Genomic DNA, 22,029 nt, shown 5'->3' with positions numbered 1-22,029 from the left:
CCCCTCCTGCATTCTCTCCATCCATTGTGAAGGGGTTTCCTTTAGTTAAAACGGAGACCTTAGGGTTTTATTTATACTGTGCCTCAGTTGAAAGCAAGGTGTCTTCTTAATGATTTCCAATAGGCCCCCCCCCCCACCCACCCAGCGACCGTTCAGCTAAGACTTGATAACAGATGGGTTGGGTTCAGTCCTCGTACCTCCAAGGGCATTGATTTAACTCTAATTTGTTTTTCTTTGTAGAGAGCAGAAATTGCCTCCCAGCGGTCGGTGCAGATTTAATTTAGATTAGTGTGACACACAGGGATTGGCTGGCCCAAACCGCTTCCTGTCCTGTCTGCCTGCCTGGTACCTCCATTATGGGTACCAGACATTGGCAGATGGATTATTAAAAAAGCTGTCCTCTGTTGCATTTGAGGAGGCGACAAGCATGGCAGGCAGTCTGTCGTTTGAACTCTTGGGCTTCCTGGGCTCAGGTATAAAAGATGAAGCAATTCCACTACCACAGTCCCCACTGGGCACAAACTGGTTAAAACAATGTTGTTTCAACGTAATTTGTCAATGTATTGTCACGGGGAATCTCTGTGGAAAATACATTGGATTTGCAAAAAGTCGTCAACTGTTGTTTTGAGGGTGAAATTTCAACCACAGGATTATGCCATCATGGTAACCAATTTTTAACGTAGACAAACCTAGTATAAAATATGTTGAATTTGTACCTTTGAAACAACATCAGAGAGTGGCAGCACCTCCTACTGGAGAGCGTCTATCTACAGCTATCCATTTGGTCTCCGATCCAGGGTTTTAACCTTAATTTGATCACTCTTCTCTTTTGTTGCTGAGAATATTCCTGCACAGCAGGAAATGTACATTTGTAGTGTATTCAAGGTTTAAAAAGTATTCTAAAATGTATAATTTCCACTTTAAAATGTCTGACTTTATTTGCCCTAACGAAAAATGTATCAACCTCAACAACAAAAAAAGATCATCCACATAATACTTTACATTTCCTGCCGGATTCTTTTCCTGTTGTAGCAAACTGGTTCAAATTAAGACCCTACATCTGTACATCTTTGTGGAAGACTCAGCATTGGCAGCATTGGCATTGGCAGCATTGTCCTGCTCTGAACTGCTTCCATCTCCGTCACCTCCCTATCCGACTGGTCCCTGTCTGAGAGTGGATGGATTTCTGGCACAGCACCGTCTTGGTTGAGTTACACTGCAGAATTTTTGATTATCTCAGCTGTTCTGATTTCCACAGGAATAGCTTACACACACACACACACACACACACACACACACACACACACACACACACACACACACACACACACACACACACACACAGTCTTGTATAACTATCCTTGTGGGGACACACAATTCAGTCCCATTCAAAATCCTATTTTTTATTAACCCTTACCCTAAACCTAACCCTAACATTAACCCTAACCTCCTTAACCCCAGAACCTAACCTTAACCCTAACTCCTAACCCTAAACCTAATTCTAACCCTAACACTAATTCTAACCTTAACCCTAAACCCCCTTTATTTAACTAGGCAAGTCAGTTAAGAACAAATTGTTATTTACAAGACAGATTGTATTTTTATCTTGTCAGCTCGGTTATTGGCCCAACGCTCTAACCACTAGGCTACCGGCTGCCCCGGCAGCACCCTGCTGAGCAAAATGTATAATAATCTGACAATCAGTCTAATAATCTGACAATCAGTCTAATAATTTAACAATCAGTCTAATATTTTAACAATCAGTCTAATATTTTAACAATCAGTCTAATAATCTGACAATCAGTCTAATAATCTGACAATCAGTCTAATAATCTGACAGTCTAATAATCTGACAATCAGTCTAATAATCTGACAATCAGTCTAATAATCTGTGTCTACTGCCCAAAGAGAGGAAAGGACAAGTTTGTAGCTTTCTATTTGTATGTCTGTCACTCTCTCTCACATCCCCTCCATCTGGGGTGATTGAGAGAGAGCAGAAAAAAGGAAGAGATGAGGCTGTGTATTGTCATGATGTTTGACTGGAATTAAATGTCACACATGGTCTTCCCGGTCTGTCTCCAACCATGCAAATCGTTACTGTAGCAATTGCTCAGTGAGTGAAAGACCAGGAAGTGGTCAGTGGTGTAAAGTACCTAAGTAAAAAAAAAAATACTACTTAAGTCGTTTTCTTGGGTATCTGTACTTTAATCTGCTATTTATATTTTTGACAACTTTTACTTCACCATTTTCCTAAAGCAAATAATATACTTTTTACTCCATACATTTTCCCTGACACCCAAAAGTACTCGTTACATTTTGAATGCTTAGCAGGACAGGAAAATGGTCCAATTCACGCACTTATCAAGAGAACATCCTTGGTCATCCCTACCGCCTCTGATCTGGCGGAGTCACTGAGTTGTGCAATCTGGTTTGCATAATATATGGAATTTTAAATTATTTATACTTTTACTTTTGATACTTAAGTATATTTTATCAATTACATTTACTTTGGGACTTCAGTATATTTAAAACCAATTACTTTTAGACTTTTACTTAAGTAGTATTTTACTGCATGACTTTCACTTTTACTTGAGTAATTTTCTATTAAGGTATCTTTACCTTTACTCAAGTATGACAATGTGGTACTTTTTCCACCACTGCAAGTGGTGACAGTGCACAAGGACTCTTTTGGGACAGGACGGAATCCTGGACAGGGCACGAATCATGTGTCACTTACTATTTGGGTGCCCTGGTCAAAAGTAGCCTTGGTCAAAAGTAGTACACTATCTACAAAATAGGGCGCCATTTGGCAACCACCCAATTTGAATGCATGTTTCATCTACTCTTTTGTGAACATGTTGTAGCAATCCTTGCTGTTTGAGTCACATTATAATTCTCACCAAGTGGGTTAATCTGACTGGTGTGATGAGTAGGGTGTTTGCCTTTACGCCAGCAACCCCGGTTCACTTCCCTGCTCCGCAGTTCTCTACAATATCAATATTTGATTATTGTTTATGCACAGTGCAAGGTCCTGTATGGCATCCATCAAATGCACATTCATAAATAGCCTATAACCAAAACACAGTAGAAATAGAATAATAGAAATATATGATCAGTAAAGGAGGATTACAGACAATAACACATTAAAGTAACATCAAAGGCTATCCGCAGTGTAGATAATTTCATGATTAGCATGGGTTATTTATAGATCATTTCTCATCACGGCATGATCCTACGGAATCATCGACATGCTTGAAGGTACTAACATCATACCTGTAGGAGAAATACACAGCTCTGTCATCACAACTCACTGGTACATACATGTATAGCAGTAGTAGCCGGTGGAAATATGTCTTGTTGTTGATTATGTATTACAAAATACCTCCAATACGCCTCACACCGGGCTGATACAGCTAAAGGTAGGGGTGTGCATGGTGCAGAAGATGAGTGACATCCTATCTGGAGATCAGACAGATGACCAGCGGTTACTGTCCTGTGTTGCCAGCTTCCGTCCTGGCCTATTGGCGTGCCACTAAGAAAGAATGGGGGAGGATGCCACTGTGTCCTAGTTGAGGTGAGCTAAAACCAAACACTTGAGACGCTGCAGAGGCACTCTTTCTCTCTCTCCTTCTTCCTACTTGCACATCCCTGTTTGTCTTTCAGTTTCTCTCTCTTTTCTCTGGTCTCGCCACCACTCTCTTCACTCTGTCATTCTTACGTCTTTATATTCATTTTTTATTGTTCCTGAAAGTGTCCTCTCTCAAAGACCCGAGTGAAGAGGCACTAGTCTACCGTCTCATTCAGTTGTGTCTGATTCTCTCAACGTTACCTATTTGAAGTGGAGTCGAATTCCACAAATATCATGGGAACCAAACCCCGCTGGGAAGCCTATTATTGAGTACCATCCACTGAAAATGTGCTTCTTCTACAAACATCAGCAGGAACAAGTGAGTTAGTGAACAGTAAAACAAGTAAAGGACCCTGTTCAAGACTTTGAAAATACATATTTCCTTTTTGAGGCGATCACAGACACTGACATGGTTCCATCATTAAGATGGTAACCTTAGCTTTCCTCCCATCAAATAATGTCAGCTCAGGAACGGATAGTGTTCCACCTGTGCATATTTTAGACAACATGAAACACTACTGTTATTTACAAAGAAAGTAGGTTAGCTTATAAATCATTTCTCGAGTGTATGACACATGGTCGTAACCCTGTGCCATGCGCGCTCCTGAACGTAACTCCCCCCCTTCCCTGAACGCGCACTTCCAATGTGATTGTGAGAGAGACTGACTGAGCGTGTGTAGCCTGCTGTTTGTGAGAGAGACTGACTGAGCGTGTGTAGCCTGCTGTTTGTGAGAGAGACTGACTGAGCGTGTGTAGCCTGCTGTTTGTGAGTGTGTGTCAGAGTGAGAATCGATCCGCGGCTACAACAGCAAAAGTAACGGGAGCAGTTTTTCATGTTAACAACAGCAATATTTGCATTACGACCACACCTGCATTGAGCGACGCTAAAAACTTGGATATAAGGTAAGAATGTGTTTAGAAAAGTGATCGGTTTTGAATGTTTAGGACATGCCAGATGTGTTTAAATATTGACTAATTCATTGCTTTTTACACTTTAACAATCTTCTATCTGCTCTGCACTGACTTGCTCGATGTTTGTTTGGGTTATGGGTAGGCTATTCCCAATGGATAAATATTTTACAACAATGTACCATGTGGGGTAATCTAATATTCACATTTGATCCACTGATTTAATAATAATTGAACATGCTAAGTAGTAATCAGAAGTATGATGTACAATCAAGCAAATTATATTGATTTCCAGATTTTGAGCATAACCGATAATTAAGCTTGCCGCTCCATTTTCGTTTATTGTAAAAGGCGGTGTTGATAAAATGCACGCTCACATATATTATCAATAGAAGTTACCATGTTGCATAATTTCCCTGAAGTGTTCCACTGCGTGATTGAAATACAAAAGATGTTGCAGAGATGGAAGCGTGCTTCAGGCTACTCAACACTGTGTGCACAGTGTGTACAACCAATACCTTTATTTGTCCTCAGATAAAAGCTCCATTCAATTCATTTTAAGGCAAATGTCCTTTGTCAATTGCATAGGCCTACTCAACAGTGCCCGTATAGCTTATTAGTTGACATAAAGTGTTTCTTTATGATATAGCAAAAAGCTCAACATATAGCCTAGACCAGGGGTGGGAAATTCCAGTCCTCCGGGGCCTGATTAGTGTCACAGTTTTGCCCCAGCTAACACACCTGACTCCAATAATCACCTAATTATGATCGTCAGTTTAGAATGACATTTGATTAATCAGCTGTGTTTGCTAGGGATGGAGAAAAAGAGTGACAACAATCAGGCCCCGAGGACTGGAGGTGCCCACCCCTGGCCTAGCCTGTCAATTGGAAATCCTAGAGACCTTTACAGTAGTTCACCTGTGAGTTCACCTTGATCCATAACCGTGGGAAGTAGGGTGCTGAAGGTGCTGCAGCAGCTGATAAATCGAAATGAATAATTTAAAATAAATCAAATTAGTGAACTAGGCCTTTATTACTCCTGTATAAGTGGATAAAAAATACTCGTCAACCCCCCACCCCCATTGAAAGCACCCCAACCCCAAAACATCATCCTGCAGCCATGTCTCCATCATCTATAGCCTAAAATAAAGAGACATTGCATAACAGGCTTTTCTAATAATAAACATATACCGTTATATTCGTATGTGGAATCAACAGCATCATCATTAAGCAAGTGCAAGTCAAGGCTCAATTGGCCCCCCTTTAAAACTGATCATCTATTCATTGTGCTTGCATCATAGAGATAGGAAGTGGGGATTCACCCAGCTGGCGTGGGGCAGGCTGGCGTGGGGCAGGCTGTAGTGGGGCAGGCTGTAGTGGGGCAGGCTGTAGTGGGGCAGGCTGTAGTGGGGCAGGCTGGCGGGGGGCAGGCTGGCGTGGGGCAGGTGGGCATGGGGCAGGCTGGCGAGTGGCAGGCTGTAGTGGGGCAGGCTGGCGTGGGGCAGGCTGGTGAGGGGCAGGCTGTAGTGGGGCAGGCTGTAGTGGGGTGGGGCAGGCTGTAGTGGGGTGGGGCAGGCTGTAGTGGGGCAGGCTGGCGTGGGGCAGGCTGGTGAGGGGCAGGCTGTAGTGGGGCAGGCTGTAGTGGGGCAGGCTGTAGTGGGGTGGGGCAGGCTGTAGTGGGGCAGGCTGTAGTGGGGCAGGCTGGCGAGGGGCAGGCTGTAGTGGGGCAGGCTGGTGTGGGGCAGGCTGTAGTGGGGCAGGCTGTAGTGGGGCAGGCTGGCGTGGGGCAGGCTGGCATGGGGCTTTCCTTGGTGTGGCATTTTTCTGCAGTTTGGATTTTATCCCTCCACTCCCCAACCCCGAAACGAATAGAGGAGAACCAGTATTTATTGCTCCTTGGATGGCAGTTTGTGCACGTTGACTACATGTAGGCTATATGTTTCATTCCTCCTTTTTTCATTACAGTTCGGTATCCCAAAACAGATCATTTTCTCTTCAGTGTATCCAAGTGCTCATCTCACAGTTGGTCTATTGTGGGCTGTTTTCATACGGGGATAGGCTATTGTTTGCACATTTGTACAGACTGCAGACTAGACTGTTGTTAGAGGAAACACAATTGAAATCTGTCTCTATCTCAGAGGTTATGCTGTTTCAGTCTGCATATCCACCTCTCTCCTCTGTTGGAGATTCTAATTCGCCAGAAAACATCTCATTCAGTTAGGAAATACAGTCCTGATTGCTCCCTGAGGGGGGAACAGGCTGTTCAATCTGTCTAATGCCACCCAAAGAGCAATTGTCACCGTTTGTTAATTACACAAATTAGGTCCTTGATTGTTTTGAAGCTAAATTTGCGCTTGGTCTTTGGAGTTGTGGAGTCGAGAGTTTTAGTGCGAGGGTGGAGGCTAACATGGTGTTGATGCAGACCCCTGCAGGATAGGGTGTGGGTGGGGGGAGACAGGACACAATGTGTAGTGTGCAGTGCGTCCGTGCAGTGCGAGGCTGAGCAGTGAGACGTGAGCGGGAGCTGCTGCAGTGCTTGGACAATGGGGGGGGGGCGGTCTGAGGGTGAGTGAGGGAGCACCCTTCTCCAGCACTATCACTCCCACGCTGCAGTTTGGGTGGGGGTGTATGTATGCATGTCCTGTATGTGCTCCTATGCTGTGTGTGTTGGCCTTACTGTACGTAGTACAGTCTATGACTGCACAGTGTGTGTGTCTGTCCAGTGTACTGCACGTCTCTGCTGTTCCTCATGCCCAGCTGGGGTGCTGAGGAGCGTGTCGTCTGGTCCGTCTGTTGGGTGGGTCTCAGTGTGTATGTGGTGTGGTTCCCCTCATCATGGAACTTCAATCAAATAATGAATCATCTGCTGTAAAAGCAAACAGAAAGGAGCTTTCCCATTGTGAGCAGAAACCTCGCCCGCTCACCATTTCATTGTCACTTTTTCTACCCCGCTCCCTCGATCAGGCTGGGGATTTACACAGTAACCTTATCCTTCCTCTCTGACATGGCTTCCATTAATATTTATGAGGATTATAATGTGAAATGTGTGTTTCTTCAGGGTTGAGGGCATTTGCCCTGCTCTCCTGTGCGTCCCAAATGGTGCCCTGTTCCCTGTATAGTGCACTACTTTTGACCAGGACCTACATAAAGGGAATAGGGTGCCATCTGGAAGGTAGCCTCTCTTGTTCTGCCCTGGTTGCCGAGCCACTGGGCTGATCTTCTCATTGGACCCCTTGGAATGACTCTGGGGTGTTACTGTACGGATCCAGAATCAGGGATTCCCTCTCTGGGTAGGGTATGTTGCCTTGTACACTGTCGTTTTGACCCTCTCTTTCAGTGGATGTGATGGACAGGGTCATGTTCTTTCCGGTTGTCCTTTTGGGTTTTGTGTGCCAGGTGGTTCTGACCCATCTCTTGGTGACAGGTGTTTATCATAGTCTTTATGTCCACTGTATCAATGCTGTACCTATGGGATTGGAGGAACTTGGTATTGGAGGGATCCATGGTCCTGGTTTTGACTCCATCGTGACCCTAACATCCTTCCTCCTAACAGATACATGTAGAATATCTCACATGGGAAACACAAGTCCCGCTGCGATGGCTCGTCACACACATGGGGAAACAGTGGCCAAGGAGTCGGGACACACGTCAAGTTCCCAACTGCTCTCGCCCACACACTCCCAATGGCTGATATCCAGGCGCTGTGGTACCAGCTGTCCCGCTATTGGTCGGGTTATGCTGTCATCGAGGCAGGGTCTCCGGTCTCTGCTGTGCATATCGCACACCCTCCACAGTCCACAGTCACGTCTCTGTCTGTCTGTCTGTCTGTCTGTCTGTCTGTCTGTCTGTCTGTCTGTCTGTCTGTCTGTCTGTCTGTCTGTCTGTCTGTCTGTCTGTCTGTCTGTCTGTCTGTCTGTCTGTCTGTCTGTCTGTCTGTCTGTGTAATAAGATTTAGGGCTGCTGAAGCACCAACATACTCCGTTCCAATCTACACAATGACCCTTGAACTGGCAGAGGCAAAACACAAACAGGCTGCTGTGTGTTGGGTGCTAAAGAACACAGCTTAGTGTTCTAGATGCAGCTGAATTTACTCTCCCATCATCCGCTGAGAGATTTTCTGCATGTGGCTTTTTGACTCTCTCAACTTATCTTTTTCGGATATAAGAAGCTGATCTCATGCGTTGAGATTTCACGTTGCGGGTCTCTTTAACTCTTAACTCTCTTGTGTGAAGTCCCGGTCTAATTCGAAGAGTTGTTACGTAACATGTTGATTTACATCTAACCAGCTTTCATGTGCATTCGTGCAAATTGCGTTTGCATATGTCAGAGCTGTGTGCTTATCCGTCAGCCTGCAGCCAGCCCTTGGGATCCCTTCTGTGTGGATGATAGAGAATGAATCCCCTGCCTGCGTGCGTTGGCTGTGTTAGCAAGGTTTGTTTTTGAGAGCAAAGGGCCATCGGTGGACAGTTGGTGAGCCCAGGGCTAGGCAGGGTGGTGCAGCTCTCACCGTTACTGTTGGTCAGCCCAGGGCTAGGCAGGGTGGTGCAGCTCTCACCGTTACTGTTGGTCAGCCCAGGGCTAGGCAGGGTGCTGCAGCTCTCACCGTTACTGTTGGTCAGCCCAGGGCTAGGCAGGGTGGTGCAGCTCTCACCGTTACTGTTGGTCAGCCCAGGGCTAGGCAGGGTGGTGCAGCTCTCACCGTTACTGTTGGTCAGCCCAGGGCTAGGCAGGGTGGTGCAGCTCTCACCGTTACTGTTGGTCAGCCCAGGGCTAGGCAGGGTGGTGCAGCTCTCACCGTTACTGTTGGTCAGCCCAGGGCTAGGCAGGGTGGTGCAGCTCTCACCGTTACTGTTGGTCAGCCCAGGGCTAGGCAGGGTGGTGCAGCTCTCACCGTTACTGTTGGTCAGCCCAGGGCTAGGCAGGGTGGTGCAGCTCTCACCGTTACTGTTGGTCAGCCCAGGGCTAGGCAGGGTGCTGCAGCTCTCACCGTTACTGTTGGTCAGCCCAGGGCTAGGCAGGGTGGTGCAGCTCTCACCGTTACTGTTGGTCAGCCCAGGGCTAGGCAGGGTGGTGCTGCTCTCACCGTTACTGTTGGTGAGCCCAGGGCTAGGCAGGGTGGTGCAGCTCTCACCGTTACTGTTGGTGAGCCCAGGGCTAGGCAGGGTGGTGCAGCTCTCACCGTTACTGTTGGTCAGCCCAGGGCTAGGCAGGGTGGTGCAGCTCTCACCGTTACTGTTGGTCAGCCCAGGGCTAGGCAGGGTGCTGCAGCTCTCACCGTTACTGTTGGTCAGCCCAGGGCTAGGCAGGGTGGTGCAGCTCTCACCGTTACTGTTGGTCAGCCCAGGGCTAGGCAGGGTGGTGCTGCTCTCACCGTTACTGTTGGTGAGCCCAGGGCTAGGCAGGGTGGTGCAGCTCTCACCGTTACTGTTGGTGAGCCCAGGGCTAGGCAGGGTGGTGCAGCTCTCACCGTTACTGTTGGTCAGTTGGCAGAAAGTCACAGGGACTATTATTCAGCACCTCGGCCGATATACACACACACACACACACACACACACACACACACACACACACACACACACACAGAGTGCTCTCTTTTTCTAAACGTGAGCGAGTGTTTTGTTTTCTCTCACCACGTAGCCTGTAGCTTTGTGTCGGTCTAGGCTGTTATCTCTCTGCTAGGGTGGTTTTCCTGTTTAACAGTTTGTTGCTCTGGCTGCCTCAGTCAGTTAGCATGGCAGTTAGCATGGCAGTTAGCATGGCAGTTAGCATGGCAGTTAGCTCTGTCACCCAGTTAGCTACCTAGTGAGAACCTACTCAGTGATGGAGAAAGGACGAATGAGTGCAGAGTTAGCTGAGGGAAAGGGAGATGGGGAGAAGTGGATGGGGAACGAGGGAAGAGGTGAGGGAGGAGAGGAGAGCAGGAGTGGCCTTCACTCCAGACGTATTTTAGCTCTATTAGAAGAAGCCATAATCCTCTCTGGTCCTCTCACAGACCTCAGAGGAACAGGCTTGGTCAGTGGTCACCACTTAACACCAGACACCTCCGCCCCCACTCTCACTGCTCCTGACATTATAGGTGGTGAGGATGTTCTGGGGTGACAGTCACTACTTTTTCCTCCTCCTCACATGCTCTATGGTCAGTGTGTTATCCAATGTGTTACCCCTTAGCCAATGTGTTACGCCTTATCCAATGTGTTACCCCTTAGCCAATGTGTTACCCCTTAGCCAATGTGTTACCCCTTATCCAATGTGTTACCCCTTAGCCAATGTGTTACCCCTTAGCCAATGTGTTACCCCTTAGCCAATGTGTTACCCCTTAGCCAATGTGTTACCCCTTATCCAATGTGTTACCCCTTAGCCAATGTGTTACCCCTTAGTCAATGTGTTACCCCTTATCCAATGTGTTACCCCTTAGCCAATGTGTTACCCCTTAGCCAATGTGTTACCCCTTATCCAATGTGTTACCCCTTATCCAATGTGTTACCCCTTATCCAATGTGTTACCCCTTAGCCAATGTGTTACCCCTTATCCAATGTGTTACCCCTTAGCCAATGTGTTACCCCTTAGTCAATGTGTTACCCCTTATCCAATGTGTTACCCCTTAGCCAATGTGTTACCCCTTATCCAATGTGTTACCCCTTAGCCAATGTGTTACCCCTTAGCCAATGTGTTACCCCTTAGCCAATGTGTTACCCCTTAGCCAATGTGTTACCCCTTATCCAATGTGTTACCCCTTAGCCAATGTGTTACCCCTTAGCCAATGTGTTACCCCTTATCCAATGTGTTACCCCTTATCCAATGTGTTACCCCTTATCCAATGTGTTACCCCTTAGCCAATGTGTTACCCCTTATCCAATGTGTTACCCCTTAGCCAATGTGTTACCCCTTAGTCAATGTGTTACCCCTTATCCAATGTGTTACCCCTTATCCAATGTGTTACCCCTTAGCCAATGTGTTACCCCTTAGCCAATGTGTTACCCCTTATCCAATGTGTTACCCCTTATCCAATGTGTTACCCCTTATCCAATGTGTTACCCCTTAGCCAATGTGTTACCCCTTAGTCAATGTGTTACCCCTTATCCAATGTGTTACCCCTTATCCAATGTGTTACCCCTTATCCAATGTGTTACCCCTTAGCCAATGTGTTACCCCTTATCCAATGTGTTACCCCTTATCCAATGTGTTACCCCTTAGCCAATGTGTTACCCCTTAGCCAATGTGTTACCCCTTATCCAATGTGTTACCCCTTATCCAATGTGTTACCCCTAATGCTAAGTTAGATCAAAACCAATGCCCCCTTCAGTACAGCTACAGTACCTATTCAGTACAGCTACAGTACCTATTCAGTACAGCTACAGTACCTATTCAGTACAGCTACAGTACCTATTCAGTACAGCTACAGTACCTATTCAGTACAGCTACAGTACCTGGCTAAGCTGTGTGTCTGTCAGCTCAGTAGACTTCCATCACAGTGAGTCTCATGGAACACAGAGGTTAGACCCTCTGGCAGGATGAGTCCTGACAACCATGGTTCTCACTGAGGCATACTGTCTGCTGCGGGAGAGACGGAGAGAGTGAAGGAGAGAGGGAGAGGAAAGAAAGAAAGACAGAGAGCATGTCCTGTCAGCCTGTCTTCCTGAAAATTCATTTTCTCGGAGAGGTAACAGGAGGGTAGGCACATAGGTGGAGGCGGTCGTGACTCTCCAGGGGCAGGGATCAGCAGCACTGTTTCTCTGTTGTTTTCACTTTGTCTGTTGCTCGAGCACAGCTCTCACCCTCCAGGTATATCGTATGAATGGTCGTTAGGAACAACAAGGGAAGAGAACAGTGTGTGTGTGTGCGTGGATGTGTGTGTGTGCGCGTGTGTGTGTGTGAGATAATGAAAACGGCACGTGCTGTTGTCTGTATCAGTGTGTTCGTGCATTCTCTCAGACCCAGTCTTTTCCCGATTTTCTCATTCTCTCTTTCTCTCTTGTTCATCCAATCCTCCCTTGCTGTCACGCTGAGGTCTCTGGGATTAGTTTGGGAGTGGTGCAGCCTGACACGGAGTGACACACACACTCAAACTCTCCCAGTCACACACACACAGGGTGGGTTCGGCAGCTGAGTGCCTCGGAGCAGTAGAACAAGAGGCCGTGGTGACAGGAGGAGAGCCGGGCTGTGCCGGGCCACAGCAAAGCCATCAAATAGAGAGGAACGCAGGAGGGGACATTATAATGGTATAACTAAGAGGTCATTTTCTACTTGGTTAGCTAGACTGTATTTGTATAAATGTAGGGTTTCCATGTTAAGTGCTGAGCTGTGAAAAAGTACAGTTGCCCGCGGCCGTGATCATTAATATTCACAATGAGTCCCCATTTAGACCTTACAAATAACCTCCAATAAGTGCAATTGCATGTTTGAATGATTCTGATAATGATGATAGTGCTTTGAATAACACACATGCGTGCTGACTAAAGAAGCGTGTTGGAACTATAAGCCGCTGTGTGTTGGTTGAGCTGCTTATCTTGTGCGTCTTATGATGCACTCTAATTGTCTCCCAGGGACAGTAAAGAGTTACTGAACTGAACTTGGGAGAACCAAAGAGCTTCATGTACTGGCCTTAGCTGAAGTAATGCTCACTGTCTGGACCTCAATGAACCTATTCACCTCTCACTCCAGGTGCTACAGAGTCAGGTTAAGTCCCAAATGGTACCAAGGCGCTCCGGTCAAAAGTAGTGCACTATATATGGAATATGGTGCCATTTGCTTAGTATGTTATACTGCTATACTCTTCTACAGCTGACTGATTCTTCTTCATTGTTGTTGCCTTTCTGTTTGTGTGGCTACAGCTTAATGAGGAGGTTTGGTGGAGTGTTACAAATCAAGTCCCCATGAGATGTCTTCCTCCTCAGGTCTTGCTGGTAATTGGGTCGTTTTACTCCAGGCTTTATGAATAGTCATGTCGTTAGTCTCATGCCCTGGAGACTTGTACCGTATGGACTTTGTCAGGCATGTGAGCCACATTGCAGAATTCATGATAAATGAATGAATACATAAATAAATGACTGAGTGAGTGAATTAATTATAGATTTTTTTCATTCATCTGCAGATAAATTGATTTATTTGATTTCAATTTCAATTCCTTTATTTGTATGTGCAGTTGAATATACAGTGTGCTGAGTGTACAGTGTATTCCTGCTGAATACAAAGGACCCCTTTTTACTGCTACTGCAGTGGGATTTATTGCTCTATTTCGGCCCGCCAGATGATTTCAGACAGTAGTAGGTTTTATTACACCGAACAAACGAAAGGAGACTGAAATCAATTAAATGGAAAGATTTAATTAACCTGTCTTTGTGCGGGGTCAGCATGAGATTGGGAAAAAAGAGAGCGAGAGAAAGAGGGTGTGTGTGTGAATGCGTGTGTGTAGTGCTCTGAGCGCTGGATTGTTATGCCACTTCTCCACTACCAGTAGTGGTATGTGGGTAAAATCACTGGGGAAGCCAATCCAGAAAAAAGCCATATTACAACCTATGTGTTGTGATAATTGTGTTGTTTGCTCTATAACCTGTTAGTTCATATGCCTTGACACTGTGAGATATAGGCCGAAGGCTGAGACAATAAGAAGACGCAGTTGCAGAATAAATTCAACAACACATTTGTTCGATTATAAAACCGGAGAGCAACATCTCTCCGGTCAAGTCCACAAAATACATTGCATGTAATAAACAGTTACATGACCTACAGCACGGTCAAGCAAGGTAATGTTTCCGACATCTTCTGACTATTAAAACAAGAGTTGCCTTCGCTATTCCAGCACCATTTCAACTTCAACATTTCAACATCATGACAATTACTTTTTGTCTTTTACCCTCTTTTTCTCCACAATTTTGATCTTGTCTCATCGCTGCAACTGCCCAACGGGCACAGGAGGCGAAGGTCGAGTCATGCGTCCTCCGAAACGTGACCAGCCAAACTACACTTCTTAACACCCGCCTGCTTAACCTGGAAGCCAGCCGCACCAATGTATCGGTGGAAACACCGTTCACCTGACAACCGAGGTCAGCCTGCAGGGACCCAAGGTCAGCCTGCAGGCACCCGAGGTCAGCCTGCAGGCACCCGAGGTCAGCCTGCAGGCACCCGAGGTCAGCCTGCAGGCACCCGAGGTCAGCCTGCAGGCACCCGAGGTCAGCCTGCAGGCACCCGAGGTCAGCCTGCAGGCACCCGAGGTCAGCCTGCAGGCACCCGAGGTCAGCCTGCAGGCACCCGAGGTCAGCCTGCAGGCACCCGGCCTGCCACAAGGAGTCGCTAGAGCACGATGAGCCAAGTAAAGCCCCCCTGGCCAAACCCGAACGACGCTGGGGCAATTGTGTGCTGCCCTATGGGACTCCATGTCACAGAACATCATGACAATTCCGATACCTTTTGGAATCAAAACACGTTTTTATAAGGAGGATGGGATCCACCTGAATAATTTGGGTTCTGGATCCTTTCACAGCATTATAAGGTTGCGTTGAGACAATAACTTGACCCATCAATGACCCAAGCCCAGCTCAGTTAATCCCTACTATTGTGTCGTTGAGCTCTCATAATGATTCAGCAAATGTACATTATCCCAGGGATGTTGGTAGACACAATGTAAGTAACCTAATTTATGTCCTTCTAACTACCTTAAATGCCTCTGCTGATCCTACAGCTATTGTATACTGTAATCATGTCCCTATGAATCAGAGTTATACTGTTAGCACTGAGGCGGAGTGCCCTAGTAGGAAGTCTGCTGTGTACAGCTCACCCTGCACTAACATAAATAACATGAGCATGTCTACTTCTGCTAATCTTCCCAGTAAAGCAATGAAAACAATCAAGCATCCCAGAAAAGTTCGTAAAATAGCCTACGTTAACATCTGTAGCTTAAGAAACAAGGTTCATGAAATCAATAACTTGCTAGCAACAGATGACATTTATATTCTGACTATCTCTGAAACGCACTTAGATAATACCTTTGATGATACAGTGGTATCCATACAGGGTTATAACATCTACAGAAAATACAGAAATGCCAAATGGTGGTGTTTTGCAGTTTAAATTCAGCACCACATTCCTGTAAAGCTTAGAGAGGATCTCATGTTATATACCATTGAAGTAATATAGCTACAGGTTCCTCTGTCTCATCTAAAGCCCATTCTTGTGGGAAGCTGCTATAGACCACCAACTGCTAACAGTCAGTATCTGGAAAACATGTGTGAAATGCTTGATAATGTATGTTATATCAACAGAGGTGTATTGTCTGGGTGTTTTAAATATTTACTGGCTTTCATCGAGCTGCCCAATCAAGAAAAAGCTTCAAACTGTAACCAGTGCTTGCAACCTGGTTCAGGTTATCCGTCAACCTACCAGGGTAGTTACAATCAGCACAGGAATGAAATCATCATCATGTATTGATCACATCATTATTATTGCTGCAGAAATTTGCCAAATCCATCAGTTAGTTATCACAATATAAACTCATTAAAAAAAAGAAACGTCCTCTCACTGTCAACTGCATTTATTTTCAGCAAACTTAACGTGTAAATATTTGTATGAACAAAGCAAGATTCAACAACTGAGACATAAACTGAGTTCCACAGACTAACAGAAATGGAATAATGTGTCCCTGAACAAAGGGGGGGTCAAAATCAAAAGTAACAGTCAGTATCTGGTGTGGCACTGCATCTCCTCCTCATGGACTGCACCAGATTTGCCAGTTCTTGCTGTGAGATGTTCTTCCACTCTTCCACCAAGGCACGTGCAAGTTCCCAGATATTTCTGGAAGGAATGGTCCTAGCCCTCACCCTCCGATCCAACAGGTCCCAGACGTGCTCAATGGGATTGAGATCCAGGCTCTTCGCTGGCCATGGCAGAACACTGACATTCCTGTCTTGCAGGAAATCATGCACAGAATGAGCAGTATGGCTGGTGGCATTGTCATGCTGGAGGGTCATGTCAGGATGAGCCTGCAGGAAGGGTACCACATGAGGGAGGAGGATGTCTTCCCTGTAACGCACAGCGTTGAGATTGCCTGCAATGACAACAAGTTCAGTCCGATGATACTGTGACACACTGCTCCAGACCATGACTCCACCTCCAAATCGATCCCGCTCCAGAGTACAGGCCTTGGTGTAACGCTCATTCCTTCGACAACAAGCGCGAATCCGACCATCACCCCTGGTGAGACAAAACCACGACTCGTCAGTGAACTGCACTTTTTGCCAGTCCTGTCTGGTCCAGTGACGGTGGGTTTGTGCCCATAGGCAACATTGTTGCCGGTGATGTCTAGTGAGGACCTGCCTTACAACAGCCCTACAAGCCCTCAGTTCAGCCTCCCTCAGCCCATCGTGGACAGTCTGAGCACTGATGGAGGGATTGTGCGTTCCTGGTGTAACTCGGGCAGTTGTTGTTGCCATCCTGTATCTGTCCGGCAGGTGTGATGCTCGGATGTACCGATCCTGTGCAGATGTTGTTACACGTGGTCTGCCACTGCGAGGACGATCACCTGTCCGTCCTGTCTCCCTGTAGCGCCGTCTTAGGCACCTCACAGTACGGACATTGCAATTTATTGCCCTGGCAATAAATCTGCAGTCCTCATGCCTCCTTGCAGCATGCCTAAGGCACATTCACGCAGATGAGCAGGGACCCTGGGCATCTTTCTTTTGGTGTTTTTCAGGCCTCTTTAGGCCTCTTTAGTGTTCTAAGTTTTCATAACTGTGACCATAATTACCTACCGTCTGTAAGCAGTTAGTGTCATAACGACCGTTCCACAGGTGCATGTTCATTAATTGTTTATGGTTTGTTGCACAAGCATGGGAAACAGTGTTTAAACCCTTTACAATGAAGATCTGTGAAGTTTGGATTTGGATTTTTAAGAATTATCTTTGAAAGACAGGGTCCTGAAAAAGGGACGTTTCTTTTTTTGCTGAGTTTAGTAGCCATATCTAAGAAAACCAAAGTTCTAAAGGCTGTGCCTAATACAGTCTACAAGAGGTCACACGTGAAGTTTTGTAGTGATTCTTATGTTGTTGATGTAAAGAATATTTGTTGGTCTGTGATGTGTAATGAGGAGCAACCAGACAATGCATTTCATAAATGTGTCAAATGCATTGTCTGGTTGCTCCTCATTACACATCACAGACCAACAAATATTCTTTACATCAACAACATAAGAATATTTCAGTTACTAATAAGCATGCACCCATTAGCATGCACTATTATTTCAGTTACCAATAAGCATGCACCCATTAAGGAAATGACTGTAAAACTGTTAATTCCTTTTGGTTTGATGAGGAATAGAAAAATTGTGTGGTTGAGGCAAAAGGAATGGCAAATAAGTCTGGCTGTACAATCGATTGGCAAACTTACTGCGAATTGAGAAATGTATAACTAAACTAAATAAACATAAGAAACTATACTATGCACAAAGATGATAAATTATATGAAGAATGATAGTAAAAAGCTTTGGAGCACCTTAAATGAAATGTTGGGCAAAAAGGCAAACTCAGCTCCATCATTCATTGAATTGGATGGCTCATTCATCACAACACCCACTGATATTGCCAATTGTTTTAATTATTTTTTTCACTGGCAAGATTAGCAAATTTAGGCATGACATTCCAGCAACAAACACTGACACTTCACATCCAAGTATAACTGTTCAAATTATGAAAGACAAGCACTGTATTTTTTTATTCCATAAAATGAGTGTGGAAGAGGTAAAAAGATTGTTGCCTATCAACGATGACAAGCCACCGGGGTCTGACAACTTGGATGGAAAATTACTGAGGATAATAGCGGAGTATTTGGGACAAATCATTCACTAAACCCTAAACCAACTAAATAATGTGGAAATTGAGCAAGTTGAGGTGACTAAACTGTTTGGCTTAACCCTGGATTGTAAACTGTCATTGTCAAAACATATTGATACAAGTGGCTAAGATGAAGAGAAGTCTGTCCATAATAAAGCGTTGCTCTACCTTCTTAACAGCACTATCAACAAGGCAGGTCCTACAGGTCCTAGTTTCTACCTTCTTAACAGCACTATCAACAAGGCAGGTCCTACAGGCCCTAGTGTCTACCTTCTTAACAACACTATCAACAAGGCAGGTCCTACAGGTCCTAGTTTCTACCTTCTTAACAGCACTATCACCAAGGCAGGTCCTACAGGTCCTAGTTTCTACCTTCTTAACAACACTATCAACAAGGCAGGTCCTACAGGTCCTAGTTTCTACCTTCTTAACAACACCATCAACAAGGCAAGTCCTACAGGTCCTAGTTCTGTCACACCTGGACTACTGTTCAGTCGTGTGGTCAGGTGCCACAAAGAGGGACCTCGGAAAATTACAATTGGCTCAGAACAGAGAAGCACGGCTGGCCCTTAAATGTACAAGGAGCGCTAACATTGATAACATGCATGTCAATCTCTCATGGATCAAAGTGGAGGAGTGATTGACTCCATCACTACTTGTTTTGTAAGTATTGACATGCTGAATGCACCAAGGTGTCTGTTTATACTACTAGCACACAACTCGAACACCCATGCATACCCCACAAGACATGCCACCAAAGGTCTCTTCACAATCCCCAAGTGCAGAACAGATTATGGGAGGCGCAAAGTACTACGTAGAGCCATGGCTACATGGAACTCTATTCCACATCAGGTAACTGATGCAAGCAGTAGGATCAGATTTAATACACCTTATGGAACAGCGGGGACTGTGAAGAGACGCAGTGACACATGCTTACACATACTCATAATAAGACATGCACTCTACACACACGTACACACGGATGTTGTATTGTAGATATGTGATAGTAGAGTAGTGGCCTGAGGGAACACACTTAATGCATTGTGAAAAGTGTTATGAAATTTAACATCATGTAATATTTTAAATTATATAACTGCCTTAATGTTGCTGGACCCCAGGAAGAGTAGCTGCTGCCTTGGCAGGAACTAATGGAGGTTCATAATAAATACAAATAATCTCACTTCTGCTTTGTCTAATACAGGGACAACTAAAAGATACCAAAAACTATTTAGTCCAATCAAAGTAAAGTAAATATAATGTGGCAGTCCATGAGACTGATTTCTCTGTCTGTCTGTCTGTCTGTCTGTCTGTCTGTCTGTCTGTCTGTCTGTCTGTCTGTCTGTCCTGTCTGTCTGTCTGTCTGTCTGTCTGTCTGTCTGTCTGTCTGTCTGTCTGTCTGTCTGTCTGTCTGTCTGTCTGTCTGTCTGTCTGTCTGTCTGTCTGTGTGCCTGCCTGCCTGCCTGCCTGCCTGCCTGCCTGCCTGCGTAATTAGAAAAACATGGCTATCCTCCTGTCTTTGATATTGCCTAAAATGTCATACAGTATACACTTTTAGTTTTGTTGTCCTAAGCTACTTGGCTAAAATACTTGCTGCTAGCCTGACTTCCTTTCATGGGCAACAATACACCAGGCCAGCTAGTTAACATTAGCATACTACATCTAGCTACATGTTGAACTACCATCCTATAAGGCCAGAGGGGCACAATGTATGAATTTATGGTAGGATCAGATTCGCCATTATAATCATTGACAAGTACAGAGAATTAAGTAAAACCACAAGCCCAAATTCTTATCTCCATCGATGGATAATTTAGGTTTTAATTAGCTAGCAAGCTAGCTAGCAAATCCAAACTGGCTTCCCTTGCCATTTTTGTTTTGGTGCGCCAGGACCATTCACATATGAGCTCACTCAGCACTGATTGGCTATTATTTTATAAAACAAATTTAGCAAGGGAGGCCAAATGCTCGCTGTCTTCCCTTACATTCAATGCTACGGGCGGCAACAATGTCATACTCATTCTGACCAGACAGCATCAGATAAATACGCTACACATACTGAGACAGAGGGACGTTCACGCGGATGCTTTGTCCGGTGAGAATTTAAGGAAAGGTATGAAACACAGAGACGAAAGATACATTATTGTATATTTGGGGGGGAAGCCTGGCTTCGTTTGGCATCCATGAATACACGCCACTATCCAGTACCCCTTGCTAGCAGCACCAGGAGGAGATCATTGCTCCTTCTTCATCCTCTATTTTTCCTTGATTCAACCTAAGTACACTAAAACTGTCGTAGATTACCTGTAATGGGGTGCCCACTCACCCATTCATTCTGTCCTTCTGTTTTTGTGCTGACTTTGGCTAAGGCTGCTGCCTAGCTAGGCTAATCTCTGAATGATCTATACTGAACCATCTGCAGGACCGGACCCCTCACTGCTCGGCCATGCAACACACTGCAGGCTGCGGCCCTGTGAATGACGCCTCCAGCTAACATAATGAATATGGGTAATTGGTCAAAATCAGGATTATTTTATAGAAGGACCTGTACGCGCAGCGGTAAACGGCGGTAATCTCAACCGCCCAGAGAGGCTATTGCCTTTCACTGGATGGGCTGCCTCTCAGTGAAAGAGCTGTGCTCAGCTCAGCTTACAGAAATCAGATACTGCAGGTTTTAAAATGTAATAAATTACCCGCTTAATTAGCCTGTTACTCATTATTGAGCTGCTGCAGAGCAGGCACGCCATTCCTGCCATTAGGAAGTTAAACAGAACAGAATAAGAGAGAACATCTGTTTGTTCCGATATAGGTTGAAGATAAGATACTGTTCATATTACATCATCTTACTGTAGTCCATATCCTTCCTCACTCCATTTCTAGCCGACATGCGAAAGGTGGGTCTTGCATCGGTGTGTTCACGGTGTGTTCACGGTGTGTTCACGGTGTGTTCACGGTGTGTTTACGGTGTGTTCACGGTGTGTTCACGGTGTGTTCACGGTGTGTTCACGTGGGGCTGTTCTTCACTCTTCTATAATGAAAATGCACACACACAATCTTCCTCCCTTTAGTTCTCCCCTCTGATGCTCTTTCTCTCCTTCTCCCTCTCCCTCCCCCTCTCCCCCGGGTCTATTAAATGCAAGACTTACGCGTCCAACCTATTACCGCTCTCTGACAAGTCTTTCATTTTAGGGCTTTCATCTTAGGCCTGTACTGTCAGATCTTGCCTCCAAAATAGTAACGGTGCCAGGAAGGGATAAAAGAACCTCCCAACCCACGCTATGAAATGTTGTTAAGCAAACAGCAGGCTAAACTGGCGCTGTAATGTGTGAATTAGGAAGGACTGCCTGTGCAGTCTAACGATCATTTAATTATTGATCATGTAGAGAGATGCCTGTTCCATTTGGCACCCTATTCCCTATATAGGACACTACTTTTGATCAGAGCCCTATGGACCTTAATCAAAAGAAGTTAACTATTATAGATAATAGGGTGCCATTTGGGATGCTTCCAGGGTCTTCCAGCAGGATGCCAGCTAGCTAGTCTTCAACCCGTCCTGCTCCCCTCAGCACTGGGGACGCCTGATCCAATCTGTCACTTAATTGGTTGTTAATACCAACATGTGTTCCTATATTCCAATCATGGCCTAATACAGTCCATATTGTTCTGTCACACTGG

The 22,029-nt window shown here is 45.4% G+C and overlaps 1 protein-coding gene across 1 annotated transcript in view; it reads left to right on the top strand.

The window, feature by feature from the left end:
• Nucleotides 1-4,295: 4,295 nt before the first annotated feature.
• The window catches only part of LOC115163173 (sodium/calcium exchanger 2-like), a 98,933-nt gene continuing 81,199 nt past the window's right edge, over nucleotides 4,296-22,029 (top strand). Inside the window, exon 1 of the mRNA XM_029714841.1 lies at nucleotides 4,296-4,531. The gene's annotated coding sequence lies outside the window, so the exon portion shown is untranslated. The remainder of the gene's footprint in view (nucleotides 4,532-22,029) is intronic.

The sequence above is a fragment of the Salmo trutta genome, chromosome 26, assembly GCF_901001165.1.
Source record: "Salmo trutta chromosome 26, fSalTru1.1, whole genome shotgun sequence".
In the NCBI taxonomy this organism is placed as follows: Eukaryota; Metazoa; Chordata; class Actinopteri; order Salmoniformes; family Salmonidae; genus Salmo; species Salmo trutta.
This window is presented reverse-complemented; position numbering and strand designations above follow the sequence as displayed.